General features: G+C 40.3%; 1 pseudogene; it reads left to right on the forward strand.

The window, feature by feature from the left end:
* Positions 1-148: 148 nt before the first annotated feature.
* Positions 149-15,038, forward strand: LOC100621110 (ERO1-like protein alpha; annotated as a pseudogene).
* The last annotated feature ends 6,488 nt before the right edge of the window (positions 15,039-21,526 follow it).

Consider the following 21,526-nt stretch of genomic DNA (forward strand, 5'->3'; position numbering starts at 1 on the left):
AGGAGTGACTAGAATGAGCGCCTGCGCACCCACCAGTGTCCGAACGCGGAACGCGCCTGCGTAGACTTGTGACACTGCCTCCGTCCTACCCAGGCTTAGTTAACCGGTTTACTTTCAAGCTTCACCAAAGATTTTGCTTGCAAACTCAATGCGGCGCCCTCGCCGCAACCCCGGGGCTCCGGTCCGCCGCGATAGTGTGCAAAGAGGCAAAGAGCTCACCGCTCCCGTGCTGTTGGACCTGCACTGCGGGGCTACGCCAGCTGGACCAGGTCTGCAACGAGTTCATCCGAGCCCTCTGCTGCTTCCCACTGGCATTTTATATCGGACCTGAGCACTCAATTCCCAGATTATTCCCAAACTCCCTACGCTGATTGGGTTGGTGAGAAGATTCAACCGTTAGTAAGAAGTGTCGGGAGTTCCCCCTCGTGGCTCAGTGGTTAAGGAATCCGACTGGGAACCATGAGATTGGGGTTTCGATCCCTGGCCTCGCTCAGTGGGGTACAGCGTGGCCGTGACCTGTAGTGTAGGTTGCAGACGCAGCTCGGTTCCCCCGTTGCTGTAGCTGTGGCGTAGGCCTGCGACTCTAGCTCCGATTCTACCCCTAGTCTGGGAACCTCCATATGCCGCGGGTGCGGCCCTAGAAAAAGACAAAAACAAAACAAAACTGTCTTTGGCAAATAAAAGACTTTCCGCATTTTTTTTTTTTTTCCATAACATTGGCACGCATCTGTGCTCTTCGGAACGCTTCTGGATATTGTCCACCCTCCCTCAAAGGACACTATACCAAAGATAAACAGCCACTCAAGAGGGATACTAGCCCAAATGTTGAGGACTGAATAAGATATACATGCTGACATTAACCTTTCCCACCCAGAGAGATGCTGACACCTCTGAGTGATGAATTTTCCATGCAAAGCACAGAGTTCGGAGCCAGCAGCATGTAGTGGTGCACGCAAAGAGTGAATCAGCCCACAGAGGCTGACTGTTAAGTACCATGATCTACCTCATACCTGTTTAACCAAAAGTATTACAGCACCCACTCCCTAAAGCTTGCTCTAAGCAACAAAGTCTAACCAGTTTGAGAGTAAAGCAGGGCTCTGGTACGTATATCAGTGAGGAAACGTTGTAAGTTAAATGGTGTAACTGGGTAAATTCCGTGAGCCTCCTCTGAGTTTCAAACTCAAGGAGTTGTTCCATGCAGGAATGTGTCTCCCACCTCCCACCACTTTGCTATCGAGAGACTGTTCAGTTTTTCAAAAGAAGCTAAAGTCCAGATTTTTAAAAAAGCCATTTCTCCCAAATAGCAAATGTCGGCAACATTGGTTTTCAAGAATCATTTTTAAAAGCAGGCAAGCCACCAATTCTAGGCTCTGGATTAAAGGAAGCTTTGGTCATTGGCAGCTCTGGAATTGTGACTTTGGGCAGCCCTCTGATTGGGAAGGTGTCTGGGGAGTTGATTTGAATTTGTAGTTACCTATTAACTACATTGTTTTAAATTCATATGTTTACTTCAGAAAGTTTGAAGGAATCTAAGGTATTTGATCAAATTTAGTGAATGGAAACAGCTTGACTCTGTGCCTGTTGCTTATAAAGCAGAAATTAGCATTAAACATCTCAACAAAGGGGCAAGAGATACTTGTGTTGGTGCTGATCCAAAATGAGGGAGTTCATTCTGTGAACCTGTACTTCCTGGCCACCAGCAGGCAATATCATAGGAAAAACCACGTTACCTGTCTTGTCTAAAAACAGTCTACTCAGTACCCCTCACACTCCTGTCCCTGTGTCCAGAGCATGAATAGCCTGATGGTATATTCTGCCTCAACCCCCTTCAATTCTAATTGGCTGGCGGATTAATGAGGTGAGAGGTAGAGATGCAACACATTCCATTCCATGATGCTGTGGGCCCAGGCTTGTTAAGTCTCTCTCTAAATCAAGTAAAGTGATGCTCTTCTTGGCACTCCCCATAGCCTTCTCAAAGTAGAACACAAGCTCCACATAACTAACCTGTCTATGAAGGGGTTGGTAACTGCCTGTCTGATCTTCATCTTATTAAATCTAGCTCTAGTGGGTCTACCATTCTAAGAGAATCTCCTGCCCAAAAGAAGTCCCCACTTGTGCATAGCAAAAGATGATAGAGACAAAGGACCTAGCAAGTGAAAGTACTGTACCTGAAGGGTGGCATCTATCGCTTTTCAGAGGTTCCACGCTTTGGAAGCTCTTGTTCAATGATATGTAAAAAACAGGGTTGGTAGGAAGAGAAGCCAGAGTACAGAAGACGCAGGATTTTGTCCTAGCTCTAATAGTGATAGTTATTTCATTCTGTATCAGTTTTCTTATTTGTAAAGTGAGAGTGTTGGCTGAAATAACCTCTAAATATCATTTTATTTCTATAAATTCTGAATTTACCAAATTCCTAAGCAAAAAAAAAAAAAAATACTGCTTCCAAAATTTTTACTCCTTAGTCCAAATAAGAACAGCTTTATGGCTGTCGTAATACTACTATATTCATGGGCCCATGAATATTATAAGATGATAAAGACTACATAGTTTCTGTTCCATTTTTGCTTTTTCTGGCACCTCATTTTTTTTTCTTTTTCTTTCTTTCTTTTTTTGGGGGGAGGGGCTCCACCTGTGGCATATGGAAGTTCTTGGGTTAGGGGTCGAATCAGAGCTGCAGCTGGAGCCTATGCCACAGCCACAATAACCCTGAATCTGGGACCTACACCACAGATCTTGACAATGCCAGACCCTTAACCCACTGAGCAAGGCCAGAGATCGACCTGCCTCAAGGTTACTAGTTGGGTTCTTAACCTGCTGAGTGACAACAGGAACTCTCTGGCACCTCATTTCTAAAGCAGGGTAAAGGCAGTGCTCATTCCCAGCTCCAGTTTAAAAATGCTATTTGTGAGTTCTCTCGTATTGCATCAGGTTGAGGATCTGGCATTGTCATTGCAATGGCTTGGATCGCTGCTGTGGTGCAGGTACGATCCTTGGCCAGGGAACTTCCACATGCCACAGGCAGGGCCAAAAAAAAAAATTATTTGTATTATAAAAAATGTTCAAGCATACCAGAAAACTAGAGAGAATAGCGTGATTAACTTTTTATAGTATTACCTTTTTAACATATTAACATTTTGCCAAATATTTTAAAGCTTATTTTTTTGTTTCTTTGTTGTTTTGTTCAGCTTTAGGGTTTTTAAAATAAACCACTCAGACAATATCCATAGTTCCCATGGCTTTGGGGGAAATTTTTTCTGAAGTTCTATTTGACAGCTCATAAAATTTCTAAAAACTTGTACTATCTCATGTTATTTATCCATTTGTTTCTTGAAAAAAAAAAAGATGATTTTTTTTTTCCTCTACATTGTTTTGTCCCCAGAATCTCTTGGTTTCTAAATACTAAGGTATAGAAATTCTGAGGAACTCCCAGCAGCTTATAAATATAAGAAAGATTAGTCTCCCAAGGAGTTGTAAAATAACCCATCTCATTCAGATTATTTTATAGTGTCTTTGAAAATCCACTGCACAACCAAAGGGGGTTTCAGGCCCATTTATATGCTCATCAGACATCTGTTGGGCACCTACTTTTTTCCAAGCTCTGTGCTCAGCAGGGCAGGGAAGACAGAGATGAAAAGACCTGTTTCCAGTTAACTGACAGAGATGGGAGGCAGATTTCCAGTTAACTGCAGTTAAAGATCATTATTTCAATACAATTTTTTTTTTTTTTGGTCTTTTTGGCTTTTCTAGGGCTGCTCCCGTGGCATATGGAGGTTCCCAGGCTAGGGGTCTAATCGGAGTTGTAGCCACTGGCCTACGCCAGAGCCATGGCAACGCGGGATCCAAGCCTCGTCTGCAATCTACACCACAGCTCACAGCAACGCCGGATCCTTAACCCACTGAGCAAGGGCAGGAATCGAACCCTCAACCTCATGGTTCCTAGTCAGATTCGTTAACCACTGAGCCACGACGGGAACTCCTCAATACAATTTTATGTACAAAGTTGATGCTGAAGAACAGTTCTACTTCAGGGTGAGATCAAGAGAGTGTAGAGAGGGAGGGTCTGTAAAGAGGGTTCTTGTGGAAAAATGAGTTTGTTTCGTTGCACTTCCAGTCCCTTCCCACCCAGAGGGAGAGGCAGTGCTGGTGCTGCATCCTTCTTCTTAAGCCTAAAGAGTAGCTTGGTGGGACCAGAGAGCTTGGAAACTGTTTCCCATAGGTGTCAAAAACAGAGAATTGCACTGAGTCTTGCATATAAATTAAAAAAGGCAAGAGTTACAGTTGTGCCTCTGTGAAGAACCCAAAATAATGTCTTTGAGGATTCCAGTTTGATCCCTGGCCTCACTCAGTGGGTTAAGGATCTGGCATTCCTGCAAATTGTGGCCTAGGTCACAGATACAGCTGGGATCTGGCATTGCTGTAGGTGGTGAAAGCCAACAGCTGCAACTCCAATTTGACCCCTAGTCTGGGAACTTCCATATGCCACAGGTGCGGCTATTTATGTATTTATTTATTGCCTTTTTTTTTTTGCCTCTCCTGCAGCATATGGAGGTTCCCAGGCTAGGGGTCGAATCGGAGCTGTAGCTGCCAGTCTACACCACAGCCACAGCAATATTTGTTGGGAGAGGATGATTTTCCCTTTCCCTGAATGGAAAACTAGGCAGATTTCCTGACTTAGCTCATTCTTCCATAATGGACAATACTTTGAGTAACAATCATTTTAATCATTTATTGCTGTGGCTGTGGTGTAGACTGGCAGCTACAGCTCCGATTCGACCCCTAGCTCTCTGGTCCCACCAAGCTACTCTTTAGGCTTAAGAAGAAGGATGCAGCACCAGCACTGCCTCTCCCTCTGGGTGGGAAGGGACTGGAAGTGCAACGAAACAAACTCAGCGGGATCCTTAACCCGCTGAGCAAAGCCAGGAATCGAACCTGCAACCTCATGGTTCCTAGTTGGATTCATTAACCACTGAGCCATGACCACTGGGAATTTGGAAACATTCTAATTACTAAATCAAGACTCTTTTTTGATTTAAAATGATTGTTACTCAAAGTATTGTCCATTATGGAAGAATGAGCTAAGTCAGGAAATCTGCCTAGTTTTCCATTCAGGGAAAGGGAAAATCATCCTCTCCCAACAAATATTTTTTAAAAATGGTAAAAGCCAAAAAGAAAAGCCATGTTTTGATCACATCCTATGAACCTTGCTTTCTACATCCCAACTCCATCTCTATATATCTCAGTTGTTTACTTCTGATTTTCATGCTTTGATTACAAGTGACTCCCTGAGTTATTTTTGTTTTAATATGTCGTGTCCCTCTCAAAAGACTTTTATTTTTTCTCTTCTCTGCTAATTCTAGTTCTGTTTTGAAGAAGTGTTCATTAGATGGTACTGAATGACAGTACAACTAGTGTTCCTATTTTCAGACCTTGGCATAAACTTGGACTAGAAATTCGATAATGATGTTTTGCTTGTAATAATTGCTGCTATCACTGTTCAATGCGGATTAGTATCCAGCCTCCGTGGGTAGATGCCATTGAGCTGTCTCAGGTTGCAGATATGGGTGTCTCGCTCCTTGAGTGCTATGGCAACCTTACAGTCATGGGATTTTGTACAACTCCTTTTGGGAGTGAAAAACTCCTTTTTTCAACAGCTGGCTCCAAACCCTTTCTTGATTTTGAGTACAATCTTCCAGAGGGACAGTGTGCTGGAGGAGAGGAATTATGCCTTGCAGCCTTTCTAAGTGGTAACATGAAACCTATCACAACAGTTTTCTGGCTTCTGGCCAGAACTCATCAATTCTTCTTCTAAAAAGCCCTCATCCCGGAGTTCCCATTGTGGCACAGTGGCTAATGAATCCGACTAGGAACCATGAGGTTGCGGGTTCAATCCCTGGCCTTGCTCAGTGGGTTAAGGATCCGGCATTGCTGTGAGCTGTGGTGTAGGTTGCAGATGCAGCTCGGATCCCGCGTTGCTGTGGCTCTGGCGTAGGCCAGTGGCTACAGCTCTGGTTGGACCCCTAGCCTGGGCATCTCCATATGCCAAGGGAGCAGCCCTAGAAAAGCCAAAAAGCCAAAAAGCCAAAAAAAAAAAAAAAAAAAAAAAGCCCTCATCCTTCTTCAGGGGCTGCTTGATTAATGTTGATGACAAAGCTTTCCTGACACACTTCCTAGAAAAAGATGACTTAAGTAAGAAGTGATTCCTTCCAAAGAAGCTCTTCCCCATCACCAAAGGAAAAGAAAATAACCAAAGAAAGTTTGAGATGCCCTAAGAGTGAAGGAGAGAGAGGAGACCTGTCAAAATCAGCAACGTGGGGTGAAAAAAATAAGATCCAAGAGTCAGACTTGTTGGGAAATATAGCTTTTCTTCCTAGGTATAATAGTCAATTTTTCTCTCTTTATTTTGAATTTCTTTAATTTTTAGGGTTATCACTTATAGCATATTCCTTAATTTAGAAATGATGAGATATTCATGCAAACAGCATAGGGACGAAGGTTCCAGTTCTGATAGTAGCTCTAGTTACCTCACTTGTCTGAGCAAGTTACACTATCTAAGTCTCGGTTTACTGATGACTATACAACAGGCTAAGAGTAACAATTACCCCAACAGTTAATTTCACAAAACCTAGATCATATTTTTGAAAAATGGTTTTGTAAACTCCGTAAATATTCTTATCTATGTCATCTTTGTACCTGTTCAAGGAAGTTACCAAATGTCTGGGCCTCTCAGTTCTGCTGTAAGCACCTCTAAGGTAGGCACTTAGATTTCCTGTACTCATGTCTCCCCACAGAACAGTCCCAAACACACAATAGGTATTGGATAAATGCAAACTGAATGGAACTAAAGTGAACTGACCTCTCAAAGCCGTATTTAAAAGGAAAGGCATATTTAAAAGGAAAGTTGAAAGAGAACTTTGGAAATAGAGCAAAGGAAAGGAAAAAAAAAGTTCAGATAAAGATAATGTAAACCTCATGAAACTTTTTATAGACTTAAACCTTGTCCTAGAGAAAGTAGTTCAGTAAAGAAAAGAACAGTATTAATGTGCAGCAGGGGAGTCTCCCAAGACATGTCATCTGGACTAAACAAGGGCTTCTTTCAGAAATTGCTCAGAGGCAGACACGCTCTCAGTATTCAAACTCTGCTCTTTTTCTTTTTCCTTTTAAATTTCCCCAAGGCTTGAGGAAATTAATGAATCTCTGTTTTTTTAATTAACATTAGCGTTTCATTAATATTTTATTATATTTTGTCCCTACAGATGACCAATATTTTCCACTGTCAGAATAATTCTGAAACATTTTGAGACTTGATAGAGAAAGATGCCTGAGGGATTCTGAAAAAAAAAGTTACATAAAAATACAAAACAATATTAATGATAAAATTTAATTACATATACATGACACTATTTTTTCAAGATCATGACAGTTATACTTAAATTTCCAAACAAACCAAGACTGGAGCAGACAAACTCTAATAGGAGAGTTTTTGTTTTTTGTTTTTGGTCACGCCTGCAGCAAGTGGAAGTTTCCAGGCTAGGGAATCAAACCTGCACCACGGCAGTGACACCAGATCCTTAACCTGCTTTGCCACAAGGAAACTCCAAGCAGGAGAGTTTTTAAGATTGTTCAAGAAAGGGAAATTAGGAGGAAATGCCCACTTGCCTGGTATCAGTACATGGTTCAGACTGAACAGTTGAGTCTTACTGGCAAGGAAATTATCAGATTCTCTGGATCAGTATTAGGGGCTTGAGAAGCAAGTTATGGTTGCTCTCAGAATTTTGTGCTCTCTTGAGCTCTGTGCCACTTCTAGCAGGAGGATGCCTCCCCCTGGAGGGGAAATAGAGTATTTGTTCCTTCAGGCTTGCTCTGTGTTTGATTAGTTCCCCCCACCCCCCATTCAACAATTACTTATTTAATCCTATTACTTTGCTTTTTGTTATGATAGATGCTGAAGATCTAGCTGAAAATAAGATCAGCACTATCTCTGCCTCCAGAGAAATTAAAGGTTACTGTGGGAAATGAACATTAATCACCCGAACACCTAAATAATCACAACAGTGATAAGTTACTTTAAGGAAGAGTATGGAGGATAATACGACCACTCAATAGAGGACCTCGATCACACTGGGAGAGCAAGGAAAACTTCCCTGGGTATCTGGAAGATGAATGGATATCACCGGATCAAAGTGTGGAGGAGGTGAAGGGAGCAGGCCTTCCAGCAAATGGAAAAGAGTATCTCAAGACCTCAAAAGGGAAAGAGCTGAGGAAGGTGGAAGAAGTGAAAGGGGTCAGAATAAGGGGCTCAAGTTGGGGTAGTGGGGGATGCTCCAGATCGGGTGGGGCCTTGGGGACCATCTGAAGGATTCTAAACATTATCCCAAGAGAATAGGTAGCTACTACAGGTTTTATGCAAGTGACACTGATCTCAATTGTGTTTTTAAAGGATTATTTTGACTCTCTGATGAAGAATGGATTATAGAAGGGGTAGAGTAAGGAGTAAAATAGGGAAAGCAGCATTAGGAGATATAGGCAGGAAATGATGGGGACTAGGACTAGGGTAGTGACCACAAAAAGGGAGAGAAGTGGGTAAATTTGAAATATTTTAAGGCTAGAATTGATGGAACTTGGTGATTGATTGCAAGAGGATTGGAGAGGTTACAGTTTGTCAAGAATGAGTCCTAGATTTTGCTGTGAGCTCCTGGATGAATTGAGCAGCCGTTTACAAATACAGGAACTAGAGAATAAACAGGTGGGGGATTGGGGGAATCTAATCAAAGATCAGTTCATCAAATATGTATTGAGACTCGTATTATATGTCAGCCACCATGTTTAGCACTACACACCAGAAGTGAAAAAGTGGAGCCAATGCAGGATCCTTGTCTGCAAGAAACTTCTGGTTAATAGAGGATAATGATACCACTACTAGATTACTTTTAAAAATGTAACTATGCAAGAGAGAGAATTTCCAGAAGGAGCCCAGAAAAGAGGCACCTTAGCATAAGGCAGGGTGCGGGGGGGGGGGGGACTTTTTAGAGAAGATGATAATTGAACAAAGTCTTGAAGGATTAGAAGGGATAAATAAGGTAAAGAAAGCTGGGAGTTTTTCCTCAGGAAGAAGTAGTAATAGCCTATTTAGACCAGTTATTCTGCTGAAAACAATTAAAATACTGGATAGAATTTTTTTTTCTTGTCTTTTTGTCTTTTTTCGGGCCGCATCCACAGTATATGGAAGTTCCCAGGCTAGGGTCTAATTGGAGCCGTTGCCGCTGGCCTATGCCAGAGCCACAGCAATGCCAGATCTGCGACCTACACCACAGTTCACGGCAACGCCAGATCTTTAACCCACTGAGCAAGGGCAGGGATCGAATCCGCAACCTCATGGTTCCCAGTCGGATTCGTTTCTGCTGCACCAAGACAGGAATTCCTGAATAGAATATTTAAAAAAAATCTCCCTAGGAGTTCCCGTCGTGGCGCAGTGGTTAACAAATCCGACTAGGAACCATGAGGTTGCGGGTTCGGTCCCTGCCCTTGCTCAGTGGGTTAAGGATCCGGCGTTGCTGTGAGCTGTGGTGTAGGTTGCAGACGCGGCTCGGATCCAGCGTTGCTGTGGCTCTGGCGTAGGCCGGTGGCTACGGCTCCGATTAGACCCCTAGCCTGGGAATCTCCATATGCCGCGGGAGCGGCTTAAGAAATAGCAAAAAGACAAAAAAAAAACCCAAAAAACAAAACAAAACAAAAACTCCCTAAAAGTATCCAATATGGTTTCAAATGGGATTTTTTTTAACATTACTCAATTTATTATATTTATGGTTGTACAATGATCATCACAACCAATTTTATAGCATTTCCATCCCAAACCCCCAGTGCATCCCCTCCAAAAACCTGTCTATTTGCAAACCATAAATTTTTCAAAGTTCAAATGGGATTATTCGAAGACCTATAATCTCTTTATTTTTAATTGAAATATAGTTGATTTGCAATATGGCATGAATTTTAGGTGTACAACATAGTAATTCAATATTTTTATAGATTATACTCCATTTAAAGTGATTATAAATTGACAGAACATTGTAAATCGACTATTATAAAAACATTTAAAAAAATAAAAAAAATAAAGTGACTATAAGATATAGGCTAGGAGTCCCCACTGTGGCTCAGTGGGTTAAGAACTTGACTAGTAACCATGAGGATGGGGGTTTGATCCCTGGCCTCACTCAGTAGAATAAAGGATCTGGCATTGCTGTGGCTGTGGTGTAGGCGGGCAGCTGCAGCTCTGATTCGACCCCTAACCTGGGAACTTCCATATGCCACAGGTGCAGCCCTAAAAAGAAAGAAAGAAAATATATGTTACATTCCCTGTTCTGTACAATATATCTTTGTAGCTTATTTATTTCATACATGGTAATTTGTACTCCTACCCCTATCCTTCCCCTCCTACCTTTCCTCTCCCCCTGGTGACCACCATTTTGTTCTTTATATCTTTGAGTTAAAGACCTATAAGCTCAATTCTATTCCAAAGCTCAGAAGAAGGACAACTTTAAAAATTCTTTAAAGAAATGCATATAACATTGAAACCAGAATCTGATAAAGATTGTACCAAAGGGAAAACTACAGACCAATCCAACTTATGAATATGAATGCAAATATCCTAAATAAAATATTAGCAAATGGAATCAAACAGTATGAAATGTCATGACCAAATGGAAATTGCTTCAGGAATATAAAGATGGTTCAGTGTTAGAAAATACATTAATATATTTAATAATTTTATTATATATAAGAAGAAAGATCATGTAATTATCTCCATAGTGCTGAAAAAATACTTAAGAAAATTCAAGATGTATTCCTAGTAAAAATAACTTTCAGAAGAGGAATAGGAGAGCATTTTCTTTACATCATAAAGTATCTTGCTTATCAACATCTATCTTACAATTTTCGTGGGAAAACACTGGAAGCATCCTGGCCAATGTCTAAGCAAAGTGAGGCTTAGATATTATTACTAGAACATCTAACATGATGTTGGAGGTATTTGCCACAGTATTGTTCAAAGAAAGCAATTCACTGTATGAGGATTGTAGATAATCTCATGGTGTGTCTAGAAAATGAAAGTAAATCAATGGAAAAACTACTGCAAACAAAAAGATGATTCAGTGAGGTAGCAGGATATAAAATCAATTTACAGAAGTCAGTAGGTTTCATAGAAACAAGGATGAACCAGTTAGAATATAACATAGCTGAGAACACCCACATCCCGTTTAATAGCAACTGTAATTACAAAACTCCTAGGAATAAAGTTAAGAAGAAATATGTAACAATATATGAGGAAACTTTTATAATATATCCCTAAGACACAAAAGTAGACCTGAGCAAATGAAAGACATACTTTAAGTGAATTTGTAAAATTAATATAATTCCAATAAAAATTTTAACAAGTTTTGGGAGTTCCCATCATGGTGTAGCAGAAATGAGTCCCACTAGGAACTATGAGGTTAGGGGTTTGATCCCTGGCCTTGCTCAGTGGGTTAACGATCCAGTGTTGCTGTGAGCTGTGGTGTAAGTTGCAGACATGGCTTGGATCTTGCGTTTCTGTGGCTGTGGCGTAGGCTGGCAGCTGTAGCTCTGATTAGACCCCTAGTCTGGGAACCTCCATGTGCTGTGGGTGGGGCCCTAAAAAAAAATAAATAAAATAAATAAAAAAGGACAAAAAAGAATTTCAATAAGTTTTGAATTTGTTTTTTTAGTTAGATAAATACAGAAAAAAAACATGTATTTCCAGGGAATCCTAAGAAAAATAACAATGAGGAGGGGCCAGTCTTACTGGCATTTAAAATACTATGAAGCCTTCATAATTAAAATGCTGTGGAATTGGTCCGAGAATAGACATACACTAGTGGGATATAACATAAAGCCTAGGCATCAATCCAATACATAAAGAGATTTCATATATGACAAAGACATTTCAAAATAATGAAAAATGGAGTCTTAAATAAATGCTATTGAGACAACTGGGTGTTATTTGGAAAAAGATAAAATTGTATCTATAGCTTATACCCACACCTAGATGAACTCCGAGTGGATCAGTTAATAAAACATAACAAAAATGGAAACCCTACAAGTTGTAGAAGAAAACATGAGTAGATTTCTATATAATATACCTTTGGGGGTAGGGGGGAAAGCATTTATAGGACTCAAAATCTAGAATCAATAAAAGACTGATAAATTCTACTATAAACAATTTTTAAAATTGTATGACCCAAATACCATAAGTAGTAGGACCATAGACAAAGTAAGACCAAGAATTCATTGGACAAAATATCTGCAACTGTATCACAGGGAAAAGCTAATCTCTGTAATACATAAAGATCTAGAAATAAAAAGACATAAATCCAGTAGAAAAAATGATCTCAAGACATGAAGATAGTTTTAAAAAGTCATGCAAGTAGCCCTTAAAATACTAAAACATACTCAATAAAGAAAGAAAAGTAAATTACATTACAATCAGATAGAAGTTTTTACTGTGTTGGCAAAAATTCAAAAGTTTGAGAGAACAATTTGTTGCCAAAACTCTGGAAAAAGAGACACTGGTATGTTACCGGAGGAAGTGTTGAATGATACAGCTCTTAAGGAGTGGAATTTGGTATTATCTAGCAAAATTATAAAGTAAATACATTCACCCTTTAACCCAGAAATCACATTTTCTAGAAATCTATGTACTAAAAGTACATATCCACAAACTTGAAATAACATTCATACAAGGTTATTAATTGTGGCATTGTTTTTCATGACAAAAAAAACCTAGAAACACTCTGAATACTATTAACAGTAGGGAGTTGAATAGGTATATAATGGAATACTATGAAGCTGTGAACATAATGAGGAATACTTCTATGCGCTGCTATAGGATAATTATCATCATGTATCATGTGAGGCAAGGTGCAAAACAATGTATATGGTAGCTACCCTTTGAACAAAATGAAATATTTGAAAGATAACCCAGAAACTAATGAAAATTGTTATTTATAGAAGGTGATGAGAGGGAACTGGGGTCAGGAGATAGGAATGGAAGGGAGATGCCTCTGAGTGTACCTTTTAACGTATTTTTGATTTTAGGATCCTGTAATTACTTTATATATTCAAAAAAGAAAAAAAAAGCCCTAAAATCTAAAACAAGCAAAATAGACCTAAATGTGTATGATATTGGTAACATAACCAAAAAGAAAAAGGCAAAACTTTATTTCAGATGACTTTTAAACACAGGACTTTGTCCTTCTGTAGTGGCATACATTCTAAGAACAAAACACATTGCAGAGAACTCAAACTATATTCTGTAGTTTTATCATTAGTACTAATACTGGTATTGTGAAACTGTTTTATGTGTGTTATACGATAAAGCAAATAAGTTCAGTGTAAGAAATAATAAAGATGCGAAATTAAATGTTAAAAATTCAGTGTTCTCATTAAATTAAAAACAAGTTTGCAAGACAGGTACTCTGAAGAAGCCAACAATCTCACTGAAGCTGAGTGACATGGAGTTTGGGATGAGTCTCTGAGGAAACAAAAAAGACTGTCTTTCCGTGGGCCAGGTCTGATGATTCCCCACACAACCTTTGTGAAGCTGATGACATATAGTGCCCTTTTTTTTTGTCTTTTCTAGGGCTGCACTCGCGGCATATGGAGGTTCCCAGGCTAGGGATCCAATCGGAGCTGTAGCCGCCAGCCTACGCCAGAGCCACAGCAACGCAGGATCCGAGCCGTGTCTGCAACTTACACCACAGCTCATGGCAATGCCGGATCCTTAACCCACTGAGCGAGGCCAGGGATCGAATCCTCAACCTCATGGTTCCTAATCGGATTCGTTAACCACTCACTGTACCGTGACGGAACTCCGATAGACTGTTCTAAGCCTAAGCATTACAGTTATCAGGGGCCTGATGCTTGGAAGATAGGGAATATCGTTATCTACAAAGAAAACTGTTTCAAGCTACAGACAAAAGACATTTAAATATTTTGGCTTCTAGTCAAGGGAAATGTGACAAGAACATTTTTCACAAATGATGGTCTCCGTGTAAAAGAAGTGGTATTCTACAGACTTATACCTGGACTACATGCAAGCAATAACTAATGTGCATTTGAGTGTGACAGTTTTAACAAGATATCTGTTTGGGAAAAAAAAATGGGGATACATATTAAAGAATTTCACCAGTGGGTTTGATGGAATTTTGACTAAAGGAGAAGATTCAAGAAGGCCTAAGAACATGTATGGTCTCTACTTAAAAGATTTAAGGCCTTTATCTAAAGTGCTACCATTCTTTGGGCACCCAGATTTCCAACTATTTCCTGGAAATGAAGTTTAAGATTCGGAAAACAAGATTCAGAAATTACTCTTGGAAATATTTCATTAAAACAAATTGTTTCCTTTGCATTCTTATGAATTTTTTTTTTTTTCCGCTTGGGATAAAAAAAGGAGCAAGCTAATCACAGGCACACTTTAGGCTGCACTGCAGAAATGTCTCCAAAATTATGTTTTTTGGTTTGCTGATCTTTTTAGGGCCGCACCTGAGACATATGGGAGTTACCAGGCTAGGGATCCAATCAGAGCTGTAGTTGCCGGCCTACACCACAGCCACAGACAGCAGCACTAGATCTGAGCTGGGTCTGTGACCTCCACCACAACTCAGGGCAACACCGGATCTTTAACCCACTGAGCAAGGCCAGAAATGGAACCTGTGTTCCCATGGATACTAGTCAGGTTTGTTACCACTGAGCCACAATGGGAATTCCCCAGAATTATGGATTTTTGTTGGTTGGTTTAAATGTCGACTGTGGAAAATACTCTGACTCAGGGTTTGGGCACTGCTTTGAAGGTCTCATTTTCAGAGAAAGTGACAGCAAATATACCAGAAAGTTGGCCCAGTTATGAAATCCATCTAAGCAGACAAGAAAGAGTGTCACCATTTAATGCATTTGGAAGAATTTCTACAAATATGAAAGAACTGGAAAACTTCAGAAATTTGTTGCAAAATTCCATTAAAGAAATGAGTTGAAATATGCCTGTTTTTTCTGGACAATGGAGGCCAAAGAGTGGAATAGCAATGAAAATTGGAAATCCAGCCTTTTCTTTAAAGCTATTTTTAATTAGAGGAGAATTATATTGTTTAAATAAGCAGTTTTTATTTTGTAATTGTGTTGAGTTTAAATATGTATAATGTCATTGTGAGTCAAAGTAATACTTTGATAATTTGGCACAGATTTTAAAGTTTAGTATTGAATTAAAATAAAGATTTTCAAATTTTAAAAATGAATAAAATTTAAAATTTTTGCAGGAGAAATATAGTAAATTATAGACTATAGAAGAAAAGATTTGAGAACTTGAAGACATGGAAATAGAAACTATTCAAAATGAAGCAGAGAGAAAAAGGATTGAAAAAGATCAGAGCAAAAGTCATCTGTGAGACATATTAAGAAGTTTAACATACATGTAACTGAAGTTTCAGAAAAGCTGGGGACTATACAAATATTTAAAGAAATAATGGCTAAAAATTTTCAAAATTTGAAAACTTAATGAAGTCCAGGCAGAATAAACTTAAAGAATACTATACCAAGGCACATTGTAATCAAACTGGTAAAAACAAAGGATAAAGAAAATATTCTAAAAGCAGCCAGATTAAAAAGACAAATTACATATAGAACAGGGACTGGCAAACTATGGTCATGGGTCAAATCTGGCTCACCTCTTGTTTCTGTAAATATAGTTGGAACATAGCCTCATGAATTCGTTTATGTATTCGCTATGACTGCTTCTGTGCTATGATGGCAGAGTTGAGTAGTTTCAACAGATTATATGGCTTACAAAACCTAAAGGACTATCTGTACCTTTACAGGAAAGTATGCCATCACCAGCTATTGAAGAATAGAGAAGTCAATGAAGGCAGATTTCTTATAAAAGCTATGCAAGATAGAAGACAGGGTCAACCCAGAATTTTTTTGCCCAAACGTAAAGATGAAATAAAGAACTTTTTTTTTCTTTTAAGCATATGGAAATTCCCAGGAGCTGTAGCTGCAGGCCTATACCATGGCCACTGCAATGCAGGATCTGAGCCACATCTGTCACCTATACCACAGTTGCAGTAGCACTGGATCTTTAACCCACTGTGCGAGGCCAGGGATCCAACCCACATCCTCACGGACACTATGTCGGGTTCTTAACCCACTGAGCCACAACGGGAGCTACAAAAACATTTTAAACCAACAAAAGATGAAAACTTGTTTCTTTTGGCCTTGTCATGTAGCAGCTTGATGTGGGATTTCAGTTCCCAGACCAGGGATTGAACCCATGCTGCAGCGGTGAAAATGCCAGTCCTAACTTCTAGGCCACTAGAGAACTCCCAAAGATGAAATATTAAAGGAAGTTCTTTAGGTAGAAAAAAAATAACTTGAAAATTTGGATCAACACAAAGGAATAAGTTCCCTTATGGCTCAGCAAGTTAAGGATCTGGCATTGTTACTGCTGTGGCTCAGGTTACTGCTCTGGCTTGAGTTCAGTCCCTGGCCTGGGGAACTTCAGCATGCTGAAGGTATGACCCAAAATAAAACAAAACAAAACAAAGGAATAGAGAGTGTGAAAAGTGATAAATAGTAGGTAAAATATTTTAAAATATTTTCCTCATATTTTAATCTCTTGAAAAATAAATGACTAAATTAAAAATAATTAAAGTACATTTGGGAGTTTAGCTTACATAGGAGTAATATATGTGACCACAAAACCACAAAAGACCTAAGGAAAGAAATAAAAGTATGTTGTTGTAAGGTTCTTACACTATTTGAGGGTAGACTGTGACAAGTTGAGGATGTATATTGTAAATTCTTGAACTGCACTGTCCAATACAGTAAGTAGCTGCTGGCCACACATGGGCCATCAAAATTAAAAGTAAAATTAGAGAAAACGAAAAACTCAGTTCCTTAGTCATATTAGCTATACTTAAGTCTTACTCATTTGAGACTAGTGGCTACCATACTGGCTTAAACATGAATTCTAGGAAGATTCTTCTAAATGCTGTGAGGAGAGGGTTGTACAGTAAGGAGGAAAGGGATGGAGAGAGGAAAGGCTGAGAGGGGAACTGTCATCACCCTCCAGGCAGGAGATAATGAGATAAGGGGAGGAGGAAATGGGTTAGAGAAGGATCTGTGGGATCAGAGATTACAGGTGAATCTTTCTATTTTGAAAAATGCACAATCACGTCACGTGTTTTTCAGCTTTGGATTTGTGGTTAAAACACAGGCAGTAGGGTGCTAACATAGTACAGAGCTGGTCTAAAGGGTAAATAAATCTATTTATTTCGAAGCTAAACCCAGACAAGTAAGATTTTCCCAGTTTTCAAGTTCTCCTAGAAGGGAAATTCAAGCCCCTTCCTCTCACCTATCCAAGCACTCTCAAGAAGTCCTTTAAGAAATCTTGGAAATTCCCGTCGTGGCGCAGTGGTTAACAAATCCGACTAGGAACCATGAGGTTGCGGGTTTGATCCCTGGCCTTGCTCAGTGGGTTAAGGACCTGGCGTTGCTGTGAGCTGTGGTGTAGGTCATAGACGCAGCTTGGATCCTACATTGCTGTTGCTGTGACTGTGGTGTAGGCCGGCATCTATAGCTCTGATTGGACCCCTAGCCTGGGACCCTCCATATGCCGAGGGAAGAAGCCCTAGAAAAGGCAAAAAGACAAAAACAAAAAACAAACAAATAAACAAACAAAAAAAACAAAAAGAAAAAAGAAATCTTGCTTAAATGTTTCACCCTGGAGTTCCCATTGTGGCTCAGCAGGATAAGAACCTGACTAGTATCCATGAAGATGTTGATTTGATCCCTGGCCTCGCTGAGTGTGTTAAGGATCCGGTGTTGCCATGAGGTGTGGTGTAGTTTGCATATTTGGCTTGGATCTGGTATTGCTGTGGCTGTGGCGTAGGCTGGCAGCTGCAGCTCTGATTTGACCCCTAGCTTCGGAACTTCCATATGCTGCAGGTGCCGCCGTTTTTTTTTAAAAAAGCTTCACCCTGCCTCTTGTCCTCATCGTGGAATCAAAGGGTGATGCTGATTTGTTTCAGAGTTTAAAATCTACTGAGAATCTCCTTCTAGCTTTTCCTTCTCTCTCATCTCTGTTGATTACATCTTTTAGACTCAAATTATAACCCTGGCAGCATCTTTGTGTTCCATCTCCATCTCTTTAGAACCTGTCTCCTTAATCACTCTTTTTTATGAAGAGACTGTCCCTGAAACACTAATAAAAATCCACAAGTATGAAGCAGAGAAGCCTATGTCCCAGAGATCTCATTACAATTTGAAACACCAGTGATTTCAATGTTCTAATAATGTGAAATCGTGGGCAGTTTATTGTTTATCACACCTGCAAGTGTCTTGGATGGTACTCATTGTTCTGCTAAGTAGCAGAAGCCACTAATGTCCTTGTTAAGAGGGAACTGACTTTTAATAATACATGAAGCAACTGGAAGCTGGTGTGTGATGTGGTGATGGATGAGCTGGGATGAATAAAAGATTAGATATGTGACTCAGGATCACCCTCTGAGGGGAACTAAGTCCCAGTTTAATGCATTTCATCTGGGCAATTACCAGTGAAATTGCCCTCTGCTTCCTAGAGACTCAGATAACACTGTTGAGAATAGTAAGTTCTCATTGAAATTGTCCTACTGAGGTTGTTTAAAGACTAATCTCAGTTCCTGGAATACTGGTTTTCTGATCCAGGTGTGATGTTTGGTTTTTAATTTGATTTTTCCTATCCTGGAAAAACTGATTTTTATAGCTCCTTTGTTATATATTTGATCAATGTGGGGAGTTTTTGTTTGGTTTTAGAACAGAAGCAGGGAAGGTGTAAGCAAGGGACAAAAAATCCTCAGTTTTATTACAGTATAATGTACCCTGGGCTAACATTACACTAAATTATTAGTCTATCAGTTCAGGAACTCAAAGGGAATAGAAACACTAGCTTTAAACCATAGTAACCTTTCTACTCATAATATCCCTTCTCAGTTAACTACCAATCTTATTATAACCAGTACCACAGTACTTTTTTTGAGCCTGTCTCTACTAGTATAAGAGTATAAATTAGGAGTTCTGTGACATTCAGGATGGGGATGCAGGCTTGGCATCATTCCATTCTCAACATTTGAGGTGGGGGGAGAGCATGCCATCCTCTGACCTTGAAGTTAGACTAAAAACTTGACCCCAATCTTTGACACTTTGATGGAGACAGTGGTGGAATATACTGCTGAGGGTTCCAAGGGGTGGCATAATTCTCATTTCAAAGCTACAAATACTTTTCTGTTTTGCAAGACATGGGAACGTCCACGTATTTTATAGTAAGTATTCCTTTGTTCAAGAATAGCCACTAAAAAGGGTCATTTTAATTGTGTGAACATAAGTCCTAGATCTCCAAAGTAGACGGCTGAAATCAGAGAAGGTAACCTGCTCTCTAAGATAAGGCAGAGTTGGAGCTCTGTAGGTACATATTTTTAAGGGAGACATTTCTTTTTCTAGGTATGGATTCAGGTCTCATTTATCCATCTATTTAACATATATTTATTGAGCATCTCCCAGGTGCCAGGTACTATTCTAGTGCTAGAGATATTGCAATAAACAAAACCAAACCTTGGCCTTCATGGACTTACACCTAGCTGGAGGTGAAAGACAATAAATACCTATATAAACAAATAAATAATTAAGTAAAAATATAGTACCACAGGAGTTCCTGTTATGGCTCAGCAGAAAAGACTTTGACTCACAACCATGAGGATGCAGGTTCGAATCCCTGGCCTTGCTCAGTGGGTTAAGGATCTGGCGTTGCCATGAGCTGTGATGCAGGCCAGCGGCTACAGCTCCAATTCAACCCCTAGTCTGGGAACCTCCATATGCCAAGGGTGTGGCCCTAAAAAAAAGACCAAAAAATAAAAAATAGTACCGCAGATATGAGTGCTGTGGAGAAGTATAAAGCAAAGTAAAGGAATGAGAGAGTCCCAGAGTGAAGGGGATCCTTGTGCCTTAAAACAGATGAAGCAGGCATTGTGCCTATAAACTGTGGATGACTATAGAAGATGGAGCTGTTTTTCATGTAAGACCTCGTAAAACAGGGGCTTCAGGGTCTTGGTGAAAAAGTTGGAGAAAGACCTTTTCTTACTTCTGCCTAAGAGCCAGAATCGTTGTGCTACTATGAAGATGTGGATTGCATTTTGGGGACCTGTGTCTACCACAGTCATGAATACTAGTGTGGTTCTTACTTGTGTTTTGAACAGAATACTGTACCCTCATGGTGGCTGCTCTAATAGTGCAGCTGGAAATTCCTGGTGGCTCAGCGGGTTAAGGATCCAGTGTTGTCACTGCTGTAGCTGGAGCTGCTGCTGTGGCACAGGTTCGATCCTTGGCCTGGGAACTTCCACAAGCTGTGGATGCAGCCCTTCCCCTGGCAACCCCCAAATAATAGTGGAGCTAACAGTGTCTTGTTGGCTCTTGGAATACCACCTCATAGAAAAAGGGAAGTGGAAGAAACAATGTTTGATAGTATTTTTAGGGCCTCTGAGAGGTCCTGAGAGAGCATAAGTAGAGATATTAGCAAGAGGGAGATCTACAGGAGTTCCCGTCGTGGCGCAGTGGTTAACGAATCCGACTACGAACCATGAGGTTGCGGGTTCGGTCCCTGCGCTTGTTCAGTGGGTTAAGGATCCGGCGTTGCCGTGAGCTGTGGTGTAGGTTGCAGACGCGGCTTGGATCCTGCGTTGCTGTGGCTCTGGCGTAGGCCGGAGACCATGGCTCCAATTCGACCCCTAGCCTGGGAACCTCCATATGCCATGGGAGCGGCCCAAGAAATAGCAAAAAGACAAAAAAAAAAAAAAAAAAAAAAAAAAAAAGAGGGAGATCTACAAAATTTTGTATGTATTGTCCATGATGGAATACCAGAGACTTCCCAAGATATGACAGGTGAGAAGGGATAGGGAAGTTTGCATAAGTTGGTATTGTGAAACGGAATTTCTAAAAATTCTTTTAAATGGCAGAGAAGTCTATGGCAGACATACCACAGTCCATAATCTCCCCAGATACTTGCACATAATTTCCTCCACATTGCACTGATACTCTGAGAGAGGCAATTTGCCAAGCAAAATTGCCTCATGACACCAGAAAATGCGGGTATTCTCATGCAGTGCAGCATTATCCATGCCTGATGAGGATTCTGACTTGGAGACAAATCAGGCCCTGAGCTTTGTGCAACTTTCTGGGGGCAGAAAATATACAGAGGGAGGAGTTCCTGTTGTGGCACAGCAGAAATGAATCCGACAAGGAACCATGAGGTTGCAGGTTTGATCCCTGGCCTTGTTCAGTGGGTTAAGCTATGAGCTGTGGTGTAGGTCACAAATGTGGCTCAGATCTGGTGTTGCTGAGGCTTTGGTGTAGGATGGCAGCTACAGCTCCGATTAGACCCCTAGCCTGGGAACCTCTATATGCCATGGGTACAGCCTTAAAAAGGACAAAAGACAAAAAA

The sequence above is a fragment of the Sus scrofa genome, chromosome 5 (assembly GCF_054392235.1).
Source record: "Sus scrofa isolate SSC_HxYL_T2T_F1_AM1 chromosome 5, Sscrofa_HxYL_maternal_Yorkshire_Landrace_v2.0, whole genome shotgun sequence".
In the NCBI taxonomy this organism is placed as follows: domain Eukaryota; kingdom Metazoa; phylum Chordata; class Mammalia; order Artiodactyla; family Suidae; genus Sus; species Sus scrofa.